At 46.7% G+C, this 20,201-nt stretch overlaps 1 pseudogene across 1 annotated transcript in view; it reads right to left on the minus strand.

Annotated features, from left to right (window-relative positions):
• Positions 1-20,201, minus strand: part of LOC149445572 (cyclin-dependent kinase 1-A-like) — a 33,630-nt pseudogene that overhangs the window by 3,738 nt on the left and 9,691 nt on the right. The window contains exons 3-8 of the transcript XR_016306389.1: positions 17,519-17,673; positions 16,522-16,644; positions 16,256-16,426; positions 14,718-14,881; positions 3,105-5,000; positions 232-381 (exon numbers count right to left, since the gene is read on the minus strand). The product of XR_016306389.1 is annotated as a cyclin-dependent kinase 1-A-like (transcript). The remainder of the gene's footprint in view (positions 1-231; positions 382-3,104; positions 5,001-14,717; positions 14,882-16,255; positions 16,427-16,521; positions 16,645-17,518; positions 17,674-20,201) is intronic.

The raw sequence follows: 20,201 nt of genomic DNA on the forward strand, positions 1-20,201 counted from the left end.
AAGACCTCAATTACACACAATTTCTTAACTCAATACAGTTTTAGAATTTAGATTTAATAGGAATGTGGTTGAGATTGTGTCCCCTAATAAAGTTTGTGTATTTTTACCATAAATATAATTTTGATATTTTCTCTGGTGGGTGGGTGGCGGGTGCGCGCCTGTCAGATGTCACGGGGCCCCGTACAACCTAACAGTAGACACACACACACACAAAAAAAAAAAAAAGCACACCTGTGGCGGAACCGTTCCACCTGGGCTTCCACGTGCAGAGCGATGCGTCACACCCAATGGTCACCTTTTTCGGCAAGTCTTCCAGCACTCTGCCAAGGCAGGTATTAGAGCTCAAAAACAATCCTTCCCCTAACCACGATTCGGAACTTCCTGTAGGGTGAAAATGAAAATGACTCTTCATTAAACACAGCTCAGTATATACAGCTTCAACCCCACCTGACAGCCTGGCACTGGTGCTGGAACAGGGGTCAGCAAGTTAAGTGTCATTGGTGTCAGTGGGAGGATTAGTGCCCCATCATTGGTGTCACTGACACCAACGATGGGGCACTATTCCTCCCCCCCACTGACACCAACGATGGGGCACTATTCCTCCCCCCCACTGACACCAACGATGGGGCACTATTCCTCCCCCCCAATGACACCAATGATGGGGCACTATTCCTCCCCCCCACTGACACCAACGATGGGGCACTATTCCTCCCCCCCACTGACACCAATGGGTCAGGAGCAGTCAAAACAGGAGCATGGATCAGGTCATGTTTGAGCTTTTGGAAAGCCGTTTCACACTCTGGGGACCACACAACCTGTCGGGGCAGATTCATCCGGGTCAGATCCGTTAGGGGTTTAGCAATGGTGCTGTAGTTGGGGATGAATTTACGGTAGTACCCCGCAGTGCCTAGGAAGGCTAAGGACCTGGGTCTTGGTTTGAGGAGTGGGCCAATTTTCTACCGCTGCCACTTTTGCCAGTTCCGGTCGTTGCTTCCCACATCCTACCCGATGTCCTAGATATTGGACCTCGGACACCCCAACATGGCATTTGTCCAGTCGGATGGTCAGCCCTGCTTGCCCAATGCAATCAAGCACTTCCCGGAGGTGATCCTCCCAACTATCACTGTAGATAGCTATATTATCTAGATAGGCACAGGAGAAGTCCTGCAGTCCATCCAGCAGCTTATCTACCATTCTCTGAAAGGTAGCCGGGGCATTCTTCATCCCAAACGGCATGACCCTGGACTGGTACAAGTCGAACGGGGTGGCGAATGCCAACTTTGGTACTGCGTCCGAACCAGTGGAATCGGCCAATACCCCTTGCAGAGATCGATAGTGGTAAGAAAATTACCTCTCGCCATCTGGTCCAGCAGCTCATCTATCCAGGGCATGGGGTATGCATCGGTCACTGAGCCTGCGGTAGTCCACACAGAACCGGACAGTTCCATCCTTCTTGGGTACCAGGACTACTGGGGAGGCCCAGGAACTGTCTGGGGGTTCTATCACACCTAAATCTAACATTTCCTTAATCTCTCTTCTCATCCCTTCTCTGATGGGCATTCGGTAGGCCGCCTGCTTCAGGGGGGCCTGACCCTGCGTGTCTACCCGGTGGGCAGTTGTAGTGGTGTAACCGGGCAGAGACAAGAACAGCCCTCTGTGCTCTTGGAGCAGTTGGCAGGCCTGTTCCTGGGCCTTGGGAGACAGCCGTGTGCGGATATCTACATCCGCTACACTCAGCTGGGACTGTCCGTCCCCCGGCAGAAGAAGCATCATCGGTAGCCGGAGCGCAAATAGCAGCTATACTCTCCTCCTGTCGTTCGATGAATGGTTTCAGCATATTCACATGGAAGGTTCGCCGGATCCTTCCATCCGAACAGCGAGCTACAATGTACCTGGTATCACAGAGTCGCTCCACCACTTGGTACGGGACCTGCCAGGCAGCCTGTAATTTGTCATGCCTGACTGGTTTCAAGGCCAACACTTTCTGTCCTAAGTGAAACGTTCGGTCTCAGGCAGACCGGTCGTACCACCATTCCTGTTGGCTCTGGGCGGCCTCAAGGTTGTCCCGTACTAGGGTCGTCAACCGTTGTAGCCTCTCCCTGAGCTCCAGCACATAGGCCACCACCGAGGTCCCCTCCTCGGCTACCGTTCCCTCCCAGTGTTCGTGTAGGAGATCCAGGGGTCCCCAAATCCTTCGGCCGTACAGCAGCTCGAAGGGAGAGAACCCAGTGGACTCCTGCGGTACCTCTCGGTAGGCGAACAGGTGGTGGGGAAGATGCTGCTCCCAGTCCTTATAGGACATGGTGAACGGTCGGAGGAGCTGTTTCAGCGTACCGTTAAACCGTTCGCAGAGCCCATTGGTCTGGGGGTGGTAGGGAGAGCTGTACAGCGGTCTGATACCACACAACTGACAAAATTGTTGGGTAAGCTCGGCCGTGAACTGCGTGCCTTGGTTGGTCAGGATCTCCCGAGGAAATCCTACCCGAGGAAAGATCTGCAGCAGGGCTTGAGCAACGGTTTCTACCTGCACATCTCTCAGCGCTATGGCCTCCGGGTGGTGTAGTTGACAATGGTCAAGATATACTTCTTGCCTGTGGGACTAGGCCCTTTCAGGGGCCCCACTAGGTCCACGGCGATACGACTGAAAAGGTTCCCCGACTATGGGTAGGGGCCTCAGAGCGGCCCTGGGCCTGTCTCTCTGCTTTCCTACCTTCTGGCAGACCTCACAAGACAGACAGTCCCGAACGTCGCCCGATAACCCAGAGTTTCTTCTGGCCAGGAGTAAGCGATGCAGGGTCCGTCGATTACCCAAATGTCCAGCAAGGGGAATATCATGTACAATCTGGAGGAGGTCACGCCGATACTTCCTCGGTACTACCATCTGCCGGTGAGGTATTTGGGCAGCACCCACCCCTGCTCCCCCGTGGACCCTGTACAACTTGCTCTGGTCCCACTCATACCTCACATCTCCCAATCCCCCAGGATCACTTCCAGCCCTCCGCCTATAGGGGTCTAAGGTCTGGTCACTGGCTGTTTTAGCGAAATCAGCGGGGGAATCCCAGGTCAGGGCCAAGCTCAGCAGGGGGTGGGTATTCGACTCTTACCGGAAACCTCGGCAGGTGGTGCGGCAGCATGCTCCCTAGCTTGGTGGCGAGGGGTGACTGGGTGAGCTTCAGCAGGGGTCTCGGTGCCAAAAGTGGAGACCAGGACTCCCAGATCATTTCCAAAGGAGAACCTCAGCTGGCAAGCTCTGCATTACTCCAATTTCAACGTCCCTGGCCCCCCCCATCAAGATGAACCCTTGCGATAGGAATCCGGTAGACATGGCCTCCCGCTACCCGTATGGCCACAGACTGCCTGGTCTTGGCCCAGTCTGGTACCATTTGGGGTTGGACTAGGGTGAGTGTGGCCACAGTGTCCAGTAATCCTTGGGCCCAATGGCCGTTAACATGGACAACCTGTTGGTGATGTTGGCAATTGTCCGGGGTGGCAGCCTGGAGAGGGTTAGCCTCATGAAAGACCCCGATGTCCTCATCCTCAGTGGTAAAATTCCTCCATGAACAGGCGGTGTCATTCGGGTGGTTCTGTAGGGAGTAGACAGAGGCTCGGCCATAGGGAGTGGTGGGTCGGTTGAAAGTGCCCCGAGGGGGTTGGCTGCTCTGGGGCCTTAGTGGACTCCGGGGGCAATGAATGCAGATGTGCCCTGTTTGGTTGCAGCCATAAGAGCGTGGGCCAGACCACTTTGGATCAGAAGGTGTGGGTGGTCTGAGACATTCTCGGGTGACCGGAGTGGGCACCACTGGTTGTGGACAAGGTGCAGGTGGAATGGCAGGCTTGGTTAGCCTCCTGTTATCCAGGTACTCATCTGCCCAGCGACTAGCGTCGGCTAAGATTAGGGGGTGTTTGTCCCGGACCGAATGTCTAACATCCCCTGGAAGTCCATTGTAAAACTGCTCCAGTAACAGCAGTTGTAACAGTTCCTCTAGTTTGGTGATCTGACACCCTCAGACCCAGCTGCGGGCAGTGTGTTGTAACGGATGTCCCCATTCAGTGAAGGTGTCCTCGGGTTTCCTCTTGAGTGCCCGGAAATTTAAGCGGTACGCCTCTGCGGTGAGAGCGTAGCGGGCCAGCAAGTGTTCCTTAACAAAATCATAATCCAAGCAGCAGCTGTCGGGTACAGTCCTGAATGCGTCTGCAGCCCGACCGGTTAGCTTGCTGCTCAAATTAGGGACCCAGTCTTGGGCTGCCACACCATGGATGGTGCACAACCGTTCAAAGTCCTGAAGGAAGCTGTCAAAGTCCCCATCTGCCTCAGAGAAAGTTTTAAAAGCAGCGTAGGGAATTTTCTTTGGTCTGGTTGCAGTCTGGAGGTAATCCTCTCCCAGATCGAGCCCTCGGTTGATGACCGGGAGTGACAAAGCCGCAGTTGGGTGGCATCATCCAGGGCCTTGGAAATCTGTGTGGGGGTGGAGCGCTGCCAAACAGAGCAAAACGCCACTCCACCTCTTGTCATAAATCCGAATGGTATAGGAGTCTCCATACGGTGCTAAGTGGGCCTGGCGTTTCAGGGGCCGATGAGCTGCTCTGTTCCTCAAACTCATCCTGTGAAGCAGAGTTCACTTCTGGAGGAGCAGTGTTCGCTTTAAGCGTAGCGGAGAGTGCATCAGGTGAAGTGGGATGCGCATCCGTTTGGTCCAGGGCCATAATCTCATCCAACAGTTCCTCTCTGGTCTTGGAGCCAGCGATACCTCCCTGATCGACAAGCAGACTTTGGAGAGCTGGCTTCCGGAGGTCCCGTATAGCCATCTGGCTGAGCAGGGACGTCTCCGTGAAAAAGATGGGGTCCTGGTTGGTGGTTTGGACTTTCTCCGCAATGAGGAAAGGTCTTCCACGTGCGTCACACCCAATGGTCCCCTTTTTCGGCAAGTCTTGCAGCTCTTTGCCAAGGCAGGTATTAAAGCTCAAAAACAATCTTTCCCCAAACCACGAGTTGGAACTTCCTGTAGGGTGAAAATGAATGACTCTTTATTAAATATACAGCTTCAACCCCCCCCCCCCCCCCCCCACTAGACAGCCTGGCATAGGGTTTTCCCCACCCACAACAAACCCTACAACCAATAATACAGTATAACCTCTATTAGAAGTGAAATACTACAAGTTCAAAATTACCCTAAATAGACAGTGTAGAATGTCTGTCTACATAACAACTTTACAAAGGGGAGAAAACCAGAACAGAAAGGGCAAAATGTTATCACAAAGGGACGGTTCATCACAACACCCCTGTTAAAATGTCAGGTTTCTGTAATGTAGAAAAAAGAAGAAGAAGGAGACAAAGAAATCATGTCAGAACTTTTTCCACCTTTAATGTGACCTATAAAACTGTACAACTCAATTGTCATGGTCCACAGGGAGCTTCCAAAGCATCAGAGGGATCGGATTGTTAAAAGATATCAGTCAGGAGAAGGGTACATAAGAATTTCAAAGGCATTAGATATACCATGGAATACAGTGAAGACAGTCATCAAGCGGAGAAGATATGGCGCAACAGTGACATTACCAAGAACTGGATGTGACGTGAGTGACCTTTGGGAGTGGGGGGACCCCTGTATCATCTTCCCAAATTCTTATGTTTAACACACCCTGTGCCTGTTAAGGGGTACGGGGTGTGAATGGGAATGTGTATTGGTGTGTTGTGCTTTGTTCTCTGCCATGTGGCTGTCCATTGTCCTCTGCCATGTGCTGCATCCCATTGTTGTGTCGTGTGTGTGTGTGTGTGTGTGTGTCGTGTGTGTGTGTGTGTGTGTGTGTGTGTGTGTGTGTGTGTGTGTGTGTGTGTAAGCTGCAGTATAACGGAAAATACCCAAGTGCGGTCTGGGGTCCGGTTTCTGTTACACTGGATGTCCCTCCAAAATTGATGAAGACAAGAAAACTGTTCTGGGAGGCTGCTAAAAGGCCTACTGCAACATTAAAGGAGCTGCAGGAATATCTGGCAAGTACTGGCCGTGTGGTACATGTGACAACAATCTCACGTATTTTTCATACGTCTGGGCTATGGGGTTGAGTGGCAAGATGAAAGCTTGTTCTTAAGAAAAACATCCAAGCCCGCCTAAAAATTTTGTAAAAAACACATCTGAAGTCTCCCAAAAGCATGTGGGAAAATGTGTTATGGCTAAAAAGCTCAACCTTGGTTTTATCAGACCATAATTCCAATATGTTTGGCACAAAAACACACACACACACACACACTAAACAAAATCAAAAGAACACCATACACACAGTGAAGCATGGTGGTGGCAGTATCATGCTTTGGGGATGTTTTTCTTCAGCTGGAACTGGGGCCTTAGTCAAGGTAGAGGGAATTATGAACAGTTCCAAATACCAGTCAATATTGGCACAAAAACTTCAGGCATCTGCTAGAAAACTGAATATGAATAGGAACTTCATCTTTCAGCATGACAACAACCTACAGCATACATCCAAATCAAAGGAATGATTTCACCAGAAGATTCAAGCTGTGGAATGGCCCAGCTAGAGCCCAGACCTGAATCAGATGGAAAATCTGTTGGGTGATCTGAAGAGGGCTGTGCACAGGAGATGCCCTCACAGCAATCTGAAAGATTTTGAGTGTTTTTTGCAAGGAAGAGTGGGCAAATCTTGCCAAGTCAAGATGTGCCATGCTGATAGACTCATACCCAAAAAGACAGTGCTGGAATCAAATGAAAAGGTGCTTCAACAAAGTATTAGTTTAAGGGTGTGCACACTTCTGCAACCATATTATTTTAGTTTATGTTTACTTCCCTCCACAATGTACAATGTAAAGTAGTGAGTGTACAGCTTGTATAACATGTAAATTTGTTGTCCCCTCAAAATAACTCACACAGTCATTAATGTCTAAACCGCTGGCAACAAACGTGAGTACACCAAATTGGGCCCAATTAGCCACTTTCCCTCCCCAGTGTCATGTGACTCAGTGTTACAAGGTCTCACGTGTGAATGGGAAGCAGGTGTGGTAAATTTGGTGCTCTCACTCTCTCATACTGGTCACTGGAAATTCAACAAGGCACCTCATGGCAAAGAACTCTTGAGGATCTGAAAAAAAAAAAAAAAAGAAAAGAATTGTTGCTCTACATAAAGATGGCCTAGACCATGAAAATGAGCTGCAGGACAGTGGCTAAGACCATACAGGACAGGTTCCACTCAGAACAGGCCCTGCCATGGTCGACCAAAGAAGCTGAGTGCACGTGCTCAGTGTCATATTCAGAGGTTGTCTATGGGAAATAGACGTATGAGTGCTGCCAGCATTGCTGCAAAGGTTAAAGGGTGGGGGGTCAACCTGTCAGTGCTCAGACCTTACGCCGCACACTGCATCAAATTGGTCGCATGGCTGTCGTCCCAGAAGGAAGCCTCTTCTGAAGATGATGCACAAGAAAGCCACAAACAGAAACCATGTCCTGTGGTCTGATGAGAGCAAGATAAACTTATTTGGTTCGGATGGTGTCAAGTGTGTGTGGCGTACAAAGACAAGTGTGTCTTCAGAAATGTAAAATGTTTAAATTAAACACATAGGGTCGATTAATATGAACATGGTTGAAATGAATTATAGATATTTAACCAGGGTAAATTAGGGGGTTCTGGATGGGGGGGGGGGGGGTGTAAAGCAAAATCTCTGGGGCATGATTGTATTTTGGATAAATGTTATTTTGATGTGCTTTTGTGAGGATAAAAGTTTAATAAAAGGATTTGGGGAAAAAAAAACAAACACACACACGTGTGTCTTGCCTACAGTCAAGCATGGTGGTGGTCTGGGGCTGCATGAGTGCTACCGGCACCGGGTACATACCGTTCGTTGAGGGAACCATGAATGCCAACATGTACTGTGACATACTGAAGCATACCTACAGTATCTCACAGAAGTGTCCAAAAAACCACCCTCCCTTTTTCATGTGTGCTCTGGAATGCCCGCTCTGTCTGTAATAAGCTCACCTCTGTCCATGACCTTTTTGTCTCCCGCTCCCTTAACCTACTAGCAATTACAGAAATCTGGCTCCAAGCAGCAGATTCTGCTTCCCCCGCAGCACTTTCCTATGGAGACCTCATCTGGACCCACTTACCCAGACCCAGTGGTCGGAAAGGTGGTGGGGTTGGTTTGCTTCTATCCCCACTGAGCACCTTTCAAGTCCTCCCTAACCCTCCCTCTCTATCCTTCTCTTCTTTTGAGACTCACTGCACCTGGCTGTTTTCTCCCATTTCTCTGAGGATTGCAGTGATCTATCGGTCTCCTGGACCGGTGTCCCGCTTTGATTTCTCTGCCTGGCTACCCTACTTTCTCTCCTCTGAACTACCCACTATCATTCTCAGAGATAGTAACATCCCTATTAATGTCAACAACCCAGCTACATCCCAACTCTTCAACCTAACCTCATCTTTTGCATTAGCACAATGTATACAGTCCTCCACTCACTCTGATGGGAATACATTAGACCTTGCTTTCTCCCATCTTTGCACTCCCTACAACCTCACAAACACCCCCTTTCCTCTCTCTGATCACAATCTCATCACCTGCACAGTCTAGTCTTCAAACACCTATCCCTCCAAGCAGCAAACAATTACCCGCAGAAACCTTCACAACCTGAACCCTGCTCCTTTCCACTCTGCAACTGACAGAATCTCTCCCATCCTGCCCTGGCCACTGCTGTCTATAACAGTTCGCTTTCATCCGCATTAGACTCACTTGCTCCTCTAGCACGAAGCATCAGGCCCCGACCATTACAACCTTGGCAGACTGACCACACCAGAAATATTAAACGACATAGTCGTGCGCTGGAGTGATTGTGGTGTAGAACCAAATCCCAGCAAGCATTCACCCGATATAAATCTGCTTTCTTAACATACAAGTCCTCCCTTCATGCTGCCAAACAAGCCTACTTTGTCTCTCTGATTAATTCCTTCTCATCCAGTCCTCATCATCTCTTCTCTACTTTTAACTCTACTTTCTCCACCTCCACCCAGTACCTCAATCACTGCTCACGAGATTGCAAATCATTTCAAGACAATTGACGCAATTTGTAGGGGCATCGCCACTGCACAGACATCCATCCCACTTAGCATACCTTATATTAAACCTCCCTCAACACTTTCCTCTTTTGACCTCGCTACTACCGAAGAGTTCACTAAGGTTCTCAGAAGCCCATCTCACTACCTGCCCCCTGGATCCTGTCCCCCCATAACTACTATGGTCACCCTCTTCTTCCATCCTATGCTCCCTCACTCACATCTTCAATCTTTCCCTCTCTACTGGTGCCCTTCTCTCCCCTCTAAAAAATGCACACATCACTCCCATACTTAAAAAGCCCTCCCTGGACCCCACCAACCTGAACAACTTAAGACCCATCTCCCTGCTGCCATTTACCTCTTAACTCTTAGAACGCTTAGTCAACAATCGCCTGAGCTCCCACCTCACTGACCACAACCTTCTTGACCCTTTACAGTTTGGCTTTCACCCTCTACACTCCACTGAAACTGCCCTACTAAACCTCACTAATGATCTACTAACAGCTAAAACCAATGGCCACTACTCCGTACTCATCCCAACCAATGGCCACTACTCCGTACTCATCCCAACCAATGGCCACTACTCCGTACTCATCCCAACCAATGGCCACTACTCCGTACTCATCCCAACCAATGGCCACTACTCCGTACTCATCCCAACCAATGGCCACTACTCCGTACTCATCCCAACCAATGGCCACTACTCCGTACTCTTACTACTTGACCTCTCTGCAGCTTTTGACACGGTTGACCATCCCCTCCTCCTCAAAAAAACTCCTCTTGGCCTCAGACTGTGCTCTCTCCTGGTTCTCCTCCTAACTATTGCAGCGCTCCTTCAGTGTTACCTATAACGCTGCCTCCTCTTCACTCCCTCTTTCCGTAGGGGTCCCTCAAGGTTCTGTCCTTAGACCCCTTCTCTTCTCCATCTACACCTCCTCCCTTGGTCACTTGATAAACTCCCACAGCTTTAAGTACCATCTCTATGCTGGTGACACACAAATCTATCTACCCCTCACCTCACTCCTTCAGTCTCCTCTCGCATTACTAAGCGACATATCGGCATGGATGTCACTCCACTTCCTCAAACTCAATCTTTCCAAAACTGAGCTCTTAGTATTCCCCCCAGCCCGTGCCCCCTCCCATGACTTCTCCATGAAGATCAATAACACAATCATCTGTCCCTCCCCTCCTGCCAGGGTGCTAGGTGTAATCCTAGACTCCCATCTGTCCTTTCAGCCCCAAATCCAATCACTGTCCAAATCTTGTAGACTGTACCTCTGCAACATCTCCAAGATACGCCCGTTTCCTAACCTCAGAAACCACCAAGCAACTTATTCACTCTTGTTATATCTCGCCTTGACTATTGTAACTCCCTCCTCATTGGCCGACCTCATCGCAGACTATCCCCTCTTCAGTCTATCATGAATGCTGCCAGACTCATTCACCTTACTAACCGTTCTGTGTCTGCCACCCCTCTCTGCCAATCCCTCCACTGGCTTCCCATTGCCCAATGGATAAAATTCAAAACACTAATAACGTATAAAGCCATTTATAACTCTGCCCCAAATTACATCACCAATCTTGTCTCTAAATATCACCCAAACCGTACTCTCCACTCCTCGCAAGACCTCCTACTCTCCAGCTCCCTTGTTTCCTCCTCCCATGCTCGTCTCCAGGACTTTTCCAGAGCTTCCCCCATCCTCTGGAACTCTCTACTCCACTTTATTAGACTATCGCCTACTCTGCTCACTTATAGGCGATCTCTGAAAACCTCTCTCTTCAGGGAAGCCTATCCTGCCCTCAGCTAGCAATGGATTCTACCACTCTTCCAACCAGTCCATCCCCCACAGTTACCTTTTGTACCACTAGCCCCTCCCTCCTAGATTGTAAGCTCCAAGGAGCAGGGCCCTCAAATCCCTCTTGTATTTAACTGTATTGTCTCCTGTTATATTGTAAAGCGCTGAGCAAACTGTTGGCGCTATATAAATACTGTATAATAATAATAATAAATAAGGGAGTACACTCCTCACATTTTTGTAAATAGATTATATCTTCATGTGACAACACAGAAGAAATGACACTGTTACAACGTAAAAGCAGTGAGTGTACAGCTTGTATAACAGTGTAAATTTGCTGACCCCTCAAAAACACACAGTCTAAAATGCTGGATGTCATTGGCGGCTACATCTGTCGATCACCAGTTCCCGGCCGGAGATTCCTTGCTGGCACACAGCAATCACCGAGGAACATTGACAGAGGAGAGGTCTGTACGTAAACAATACAGATCTCACCCCCATCAGCCCCAGCATGCATAGCACAGCAATACAAAAGTGTGCTAACACAGTAAAAAACATATAAAATAGTAAAACAACATACAGTTAATCCTTGTATGTAAACACAGATCTCTCCCCTGTCAACTCCTGCACACTGCTTTGTATGGCTCTGCATCAACTCCTGCTAATTCTGAACCCACACACTAATAAAACCTCCAGGACACTGGAACCTATCCCTCCATATAAGTCATGCTCCCATATTACCTCCCTCATCCTTCTGCTTCTCCTAACATCTGGAGACTTTTCTCCAAATCCTGGGACACCATCTTTTTCCTTTAATCAACACACCCAGCATCCCCTATCCACCAACAGCAGCAATCCACACAATCTAGTTACTATTCCTCTTCTTCCTAGAACCCTTTTCCTGTGCCCTCTGGAATGCCCACATAGTGGATGGAAAGGAGGTGGAGTAGGAATCCTATCCCCTCAAAGCACTTTTCAGGTCCTCCATTCACCTCCCTCTGCTCATTTGAAGTCAACTGTATTCATCTGTTCACTCCAGTTTTTAAAAATTGCTGTGCGGCCTCCTGGACCGGTATCAAGCTTCCTTGATGACGTCTCTGTCTGGCTGCCTTACTTTCTCTTCTGAAATTCCCACTATCATTCTTGGTGACTTCAACATCCCTGTTAATCTTAACACTCCTGCTACCTCTAAACTTCTGAGCCTAACCACTTCTTTTGACCTAAAAATGGACGCATGCTTCTATTCACTCAAATGGTAACTGCCTTTGACCTTGCATTCTCCTACCTATGCACTCCTTGCAACCTCACCAACTTTCCTCTTCCTCTCTGATCACTTCCTTATTAGCTTCACTCTCTCCTCAACTTCCTCCTCCTTGTCTTCCAACTACCAAACAGTTACTCGTAGAACCCTTCGTTATCTTAACCCTTTTCTTTTTTCGGCAACAGATTGTCTCTATGACAAAATCTCAGCCCTGTCCTGCCTCAACCTGGCCACTTCTGTCTACAACAGTTCATTGTCTTCCACCCTGGACACATTGGCCCCCCTCACCACACACAGAATTAGGCCCCAACTGCTACAGCCCTGGCAAACAGACAATACCAGATGCCTCAAAAAATTTAGCCGTGCTCAAGAGTTTATGGCGTAAGACTAAGACACAGCAAGACTTTGATCAATAAAAATCAAATCTGCCCTTCAAAAATACAATTCTTGTCTCCACACTGCCAAAACAGACCTATTTTATCACTCTCATTAACACCCTCTCACGCAATCCCCATCAACTCTTTTCTACCTTTAACTCTCTACTTCAACCTTCTCTACCTCCACCCATTTACTGCCCTAGAGATCGCAAAGCACTTCAAAAATAAGATTGATACAATTCGTGACGAGATCTCCCCTGTACAGATCTCTCCCACACCCTACATTCTTTGTCTACTTGCACAATCTATACTTCCCTTGTCAAACCCAGCTACTATAGAGGAGGTTGGTAAACTGTTTTCTAAAGCCCACCTAACCACCTGCCCCCTTTTCCCTTGCAAATAGTACTGTCACCCTCTGGCTCTATCCTTCATTCTTTAACTCATATCTTCAATCTCTTTCTACTGGCATCTTCCCCAGCTCTCTAAAACATGTGCTAGTCACCCCAATACTTAAAAAGCCTCACTGGATCCTGCCAATCTTGTCAACCCAAGACCCATCTCCTTACTCCCTTTAGCCTCCAGAATCCTTGAACGTCTAGTCTACAACCGGCTGAGCCACCACCTTATTGAAAAATAACCTTCTCGATCCCCTTCAGTCAAGATTTCACCCACAACACTCCACAGAAACTGTTCTCCTAAAACTCACAAACAACTTACTAACCGCTAACACTAATGGTCACTATTCCATACTCTTGCTCTTGGACCTCTCGGCTGCCTTTGACACAGTTGACCACCCCCTCCTCCAAAAACTACTTACTTGGTCTCCGTGACTATACTCTGTTGGTTTGAATCTTACTCATCTCACCACACCTTCAGTGTCACTTACAACTCTACTTCCTCCTCTCCTACTCCTCTTACTGTCGGGGTCCCCCAAGGTTCTGTCCTTGGACTTCTATTCTCAATATACACTTCTTCCTTGGGTCAGCTTCCCATGGTTTCCAATACCATTCCAATGCTGATGACACAAATCTCTCTACTCCTCAGCTCACCCCATTAATTTCCTCACGTATCACAGATTTACTAACAGACATATCAGACTGGATGTCACACCACTTCCTAAAACTCATTCTATCCAAAACGGAGCTCATAATATTTTCTCCCTCACATGCCTCTTCCCGATTTCTCAGTCAGGATCAATAGCACCATTATCAACCCATCCCTGCATGCCAGGGTGCTAGGAGTAACCCTGGAGTCTGAGCCATCCTTTCAGGCCCACATCCAATCCATGTCCAAATCATGCTGCCTCAACCTACGCAACATCTCCAGAATACGCCCTTTTTTAACCAATGATACCACAAAGCTCCCTATTCACTCCCTGGTTATCTCTTGCCTCGACTACTGCAACTCCCTCCTCATTGGCTTACCTTTACATAGGCTATCCCCCCCCCAGTCTATCATGAATACTGATGCCAGGTTCATCCACCTTACCAACCGTTCAGTGTCTGCTACCCCTCTCTGCCAATCCCTCCACTGGCTTCCACTCGCTCAACGAATAAAATTCAAAATACTAACAACTTACAAAGCCATCCACAACTCTGCCCCCAGCTACATCACCAACCTTGTCTCAAAATATCGAACCGCTCTTGTCGATCCTCCCAAGAACTTCTGCTCTCTAGTTCATGTGTCATCTCCTCCCAAGCTCGCCTCCAGGACTTCTCCCATCCTATGGAACTCACTACCCCAATCTGTCCAGCTGTCTCCTAATCTATCCACCTTTAGACGATCCCTGAAAACCTCTTTAAAGAAGTTTATCCTGCTTCTGCCTAGTAAACCGCCATTTATTTCCTCCATCAGCTCATCCCCCCACAGCCATTAACTTTTGCATCACTCAACCCTTCCTCCTAGATTGTAAGCTCTAACGAGCAGGGCCGTCTGTTTCCTCTTGTGCCAAATTGTATTGTAACTGTAATGTCTACTTTCATTTTGTAAAGTGCTGTGCAAACTGTTGGCGCTATATAAATCCTGTATAATAATAATCACCAAAGTCTACCATTAGATTTAAATATTCAGGTGACTGACCTTTACTATTGTTATGATCCAATTTACCAAACACTGACTCCTTGCTTTTTATCCCAGTTACATACAATGCAACCAGCAATTCTCCAGCACACACTTGCTTGAAGAATAGTTTTGAATGTAAGGAATACAAGAAGGCAGATTAGATACACATACCTGAATATTCGGAAAAGCTGGTCTATCTCAGAATCTCCATGGAAGAGTGGTTTCTTCGTTGCAATTTCTGCGAATATTGTACCTATGCTCCACACATCAACTGGTGTAGAATATCTCACAGATCCCAAAAGGACCTCTGGTGCTCTGTACCACAAGGTCACCACCTACAGCAATGGTATGCATTACAGTCCAGTTAGTTGTGTTATGATAAATAACTGTACAACACATTTGTTTTTAGAAATTTTAGATCAAGACCCCTCAAAACACATTAGATGATTAAGGTGGTTGTTAAGGCAGGTGGTTTTTCACCTTACTGCATTCTATCTCCAATCATTTCCGTAGAAGTCCTCAGACTGACGGCCAGCATCGTTTATCCCACTTCTGAGTCCAGGTCACCCTTGACCTACAGTCTGACTAGATAGTGAAAGAAGCAGCACAAATGAGCTCATCTCACTCTGCTCTCTCATCACCATGCAACTCGTAAGCGTAAAAAAAAAAAAAAAAAAAAACACACTTAATGGTTGCCTAAACTGAACCTTCATCAGTCCAGCTCAGCTGTGTAGATTTACCCTCCCCCCCCCCGGCAAACTGAGGTACAAACTGGACACATTTAAAAGAAGCCTGAGAAATAAAAATAAACACTCTCACCTATATGACCGCATCATTGATGCTGCGGCTGTCCCCTACCGCCTCAAAAGACTGAGATCTGAGCGATCACTTGAGTTTTGATCTCTCGGCCCTCTATGACCAGAATTGCAACCATCAGTCACCGACTGCTGTACCCCTCCAGCGCTCATTGAAGTGACAGGCTGTGGAAGGGGTGCGAGCAGCTTGCTCAGGCTCTCAGCAGCATTCTGAGAGGCTGAGCCTAAATGTCCATCAGGCATCTGGGTGGATCTCAACAAAGTTCAGATCCTTCCAGACCCAGACCAACAATGATGGCTGAATCTGGGTCACAGGAGTGCAGAAATAAAAGTACACTCCTGTGACCCAGTAGAGAAGTAAAAGCCAAAAAAGCTATACTTCTCTCACAGATTCATGTAAGGATGGGCAAGTGCTGCACTGTCTGGGAGCACCTTGAATCCTGGCCAGCGTGAGGATGCAGCCACAATGGGTCATTTGCACATCAGCAATGGCTCAAGTGGGTTGGATGCTGAGGGGTTTATTTACTAACGCAAGAGTGCAAAATTAGGCTCACTTCTGCATAGAAACCAATCAGCTTCTAACTTCAGCTTGTTCAATTAAGCTTCGGCAATAAAACCTTGAATCCAATTGGTTTCTATGCAGAAGTGAGCTTGATTTTGAACTCTCAAGCTGTAGTAAATAAACCCCCGAGTGTCATACAAATCAGAAAAATGGTGGCCAGGACTGGTAGTGGAGACTGCTGGAGAGGAAGTTAGCGTTGCAAACAGACTGTTGAAACTTACGCCAAAAAAAAGGTGAAACTGGGCTAGCAGGTCTTAAAGTTTTATTTTGAGACCCAATAATTTAAACATCAAGCATTGCAAAAAGTTGTATTCATGTTATGTTCAACATACCTCATGTGTGTAAACTCTGACCGGGATTCCAAATGCTCGGGCCAGCCCAAAGTCAGCTAGTTTTATGACACCTATGCTGTCTATTAAAAGATTCTGAGGCTTTAGGTCCCGGTGCAAAACTCTTCTGGCATGACAAAATATAATGCCTTGCAGAATCTGATACAAGTAACTCTGTAGAAGAAAAAACAAAACACACAACATAACAGAAGGCATATTCCTGACATAGCACAGAATATATTTTGCAATAATTATAAACAGAGATATACCTTAACAAGCATAGTGTCAAAGTACTGACCACTAGGGATGGAGTCCAAATACTTTTTAAATCCATGGAAAGAAATTCAAATATAAGATATAGTCTTGAATCCTGCATTTGAACATCTAGAAGGCTAGGTGGAAAAAAAAAAAAAACCCACACCCTAGTTCACCTATAAATGGATGTACACCAGTAATGCCATCTACAACCCCTTGTATAGTACAATATTCAACTCAGGAAAGCAATATACAATACAAAAACAAAAGTGTATTTCCCTGTTAAAAGCTGCTTCATGTTCCTGACCTCTGGCTGCTGCATGTATTTTCCTAGGCTCCCCCACAACACGTCATGGTTCCTCCACCCAGCTTGTACATACTACAATATATTTTGGCTAGAGTCAAGCACCTAACCCCTAAATAAAATGTATACCAGGTCGAGGAAGGGGAGCTCTATTGATGCACATCGTGCAGGGAGACGTAGCTCAAAAACAAAAAGGACCACCCTGAACCTGGAGGCAGCAATCATGGCACCAGATTAAACAAACATAGGAAAGAAATAAAAGATTAATAAACTGCAGGCTCAGCAAGTGATTGATCAGCCGTTGAAAGTGCTCAAAAAAAATCTGAAGGTTTACCATCATTTTAGAGTAGCATAACCAAAACAATTTTTTTTTCCTAAATGACAGTAGTCTGGCTGCTATGCCAATTTTAGTTAGCATCATTACTTCTTGACAAAAAGAAAGTTCACTTGTTGCATGTTCTGGTCAGTAAAAGAAGCCTGTGTTCATTTGCTGTAGCCATCTCATACCCCTAAACACTGCTCTAAAATATGAATATAAAAATGCTACAATGTGCATGGACACATTGACTAATACGGATCTAAATTCACCCCAACACCTTTTAAAAGCAGCATTTTTCTCTGCACGTATGCATGTAGCCTTATATCATTTTCATATGCCTGACCTCATTGTGATACAATTTCAGCTGTAATTGGAAGCAGCCCCTTACCATACAATATTGGGGTGTTGAAGTTCCTTAAGAAGAAAGATTTCTCTAATAGCTGTGCTTGGAACTCCTTCCTCTTCATTTTCCAAATTTTCTTCATTGCAACAATCTGACCAGTTGCTTTGTGTCGCCCTATTTATATACGACCCCATAAGTACCTAGAAAAGAGAATGGTACGGTCATTTATGAAACATTTTAAAACAATACAGATACTGTGCTAACGTTTACAACACTAAATAATTTACAATGGCAACTACATGTTTACTTGAGGAGCAGCCAAAGTTCAGCATCTCAGGATTCAAACACCATTTCCTGTAGATTGAAACACGGCATACTGAAGGTTGACAAGTGTGCAAGGTAAGGCAGTTGACAGGGAAGCGACGGTTACAGCCTGTGTCTATAGACTTTGGGCTTGTGTTGACGGCATCAGTTTGAGAATCCATGCACACTGACTTTTATTACAGTATTCATACTGCAATTGCAGTGCAAACAGCATTTTAATTTTTACAGGGTCGCATTTACTTTCCAATGAAAACAGGAAAAAAAAAAAAAAACACGCAGCCTGCTGTATTAATGAAAGCACTAGGCTCAGGGAAATACTTTTTCTTCTTGGATATGCAGTTATGCTGCATATAGTGTAGCCTATCCCTCAAGAGTCTGGATAAAGCTTTTGTAGCCATATGTCTCGTCACGAGTGCACTTGCCTGCATTCTGTGACCCGTTGTCAGTGATAACTGACTATTGCCCCCCCCCCCCCCCCCCCAGCCTTGTGCTTCAGTAAGCACTTGAGGAGCAGATCTGAGAGCAGTGACAGTAATTTTTCACCACTCCAGGCGGACAGAGAACTGGGCAATCAGTGGTCATGTGATCACTTTGTTCTTGGAGCTGGTGTGGGACTGCTGCAGCACAGAGGTGAGCATGGGTTTGTTGTTTTAAAAAACCCATACTTCTTTAACCTCCCTAGCGGTATGATTATTTCAGATTTTTGGTGCTGAAAGCGGTACATTGTTTTTGCATGGAAATATGTAGTTTTTTTTATTGTAGACCTGTAATTTAGGAATAACTCACTGAAATCTGTCTGAACAAGAGTCTAGTAAACATCCCGGGTATGATAAAACTTGAAACACGAAATCATAAATTATAATTTAATAAATAATCCTAAAAAATATTATAATAAATTTAATTCAATAATATAATCAAACCAAAAACAATGAAATTTGAAATATAGCGCCAAGTTTGCACATCACTGAGCAAAGTCGCAGAATCGTTTTCAGTGTCTGATGACGAATTTCCCCACAAATCATTATCACTCAATTCTGCAAGTGGTTCTAATTTACTATCGCTGTTCTCTAGCTGGTCTAAAACCGATTTTGACCAAAAGGGACGCTTTTTGAACGCCATGGACTTTTCTAAGTTTCCAGGCAGAAACAACAGTAAAAATGCAGGCAGGGCACAGGACAAAGCAGTAGGGACAAAATGTATGTGAAATGCTTTGAAACAGCAATGTTTTACTATGTAATAATAGTTTTCAAAAAAAATGTCATTTTTTAAAATTTTAAAATTTGCCGCCAGTTCCGTGCCCGTACATCCCGACATCACAGGGACCGGAACACGGAAGCCGGCATCGGCTAGAGGAGATGGCTGGGGACGCTGCAGGGGACGCATCACGGGAGCGAAGGACAAGGTAAGTGCTGCAGGGAATCCCGGAGCAGCGCTGCTTGGTAAGCCCGAGTGTAGCTTGGGGTTACCGCTTTTGGTACTGAAACTCTACCCCGAGCTACACTCGGGAATACCGCTAGGGAGGTTAAGCAGGTTTTGCATTCCCATAGACTTGTGAGGGAGTGAAAAACCTGCTCAGCTTTCCACCCGCCATATAAGCAAATGACGGGCGCAAGGCGGTTCTCTCGATCTGGGAGGATGTCATAGGACGTCCTCCCACTAACTAACCACACATACGTGGCTCCAAGGGCGCGCAGCGTGGCAATCGGTGGTGCGCTGTGTCCCTCGGACACAGCGGATCACCGATCAGCGGAAAGAGCCAAAGAAGTCAGCTCGATCATGTGATCAGCTGTGTCCAATCACAGCTGATCACATGTAAATAAGGAAATGCCGGTTATCGGCATTTCTCCCCTCACGAGCTGTCACGCTGACAGAGGAGAGGAGAGACAGTAATTGGCATTCCTCAGAAGGGACATGTACACTGACTATCAGGGCACTGATGATCAGTGTAGTCCCATCAATGCCAGCTGTCAGTGCTCATCAATGCCACATATCAGTGCCCATCTAAGCTGACTTTCAGTGCCACTTAGCAATGCCAGTCAGCGCCGCCCATCAGTGCCACATATTAGTGCCTACCAGTGCACAATGCCACATATCAGCGCCATCTGAGCTGACTTTCGGTGCCACCTAGCAATGCCAGACAGTGCCGCCTATCAGTGAAGGAGAAAAATCACTTACTTACAAAATTTTAGAACAGAAACTAAGAAAAAATGTTTTTTTCCAAAATTTTCAGGTGTGTTTGGTTTGTTTAGCAAAAAATAGAAAAACCTAGGAGGCAATTAAATTCCATAAAAAAAAAAAGCTGCCCCAAAAAAATTATAAAAAGTTCATGTGGGTACAGTGTTGCATGACCGTTCAATTGTCATTCAAAGTGTGATAGCACTGAAAGCTGAAAATTGGCCTGGGC

The sequence above is a fragment of the Staurois parvus genome, unplaced genomic scaffold (genome assembly GCF_062004578.1).
Source record: "Staurois parvus isolate SC_StPar_1 unplaced genomic scaffold, SC_StPar_1.0 ptg000718l, whole genome shotgun sequence".
Lineage (NCBI taxonomy): Eukaryota > Metazoa > Chordata > Amphibia > Anura > Ranidae > Staurois > Staurois parvus.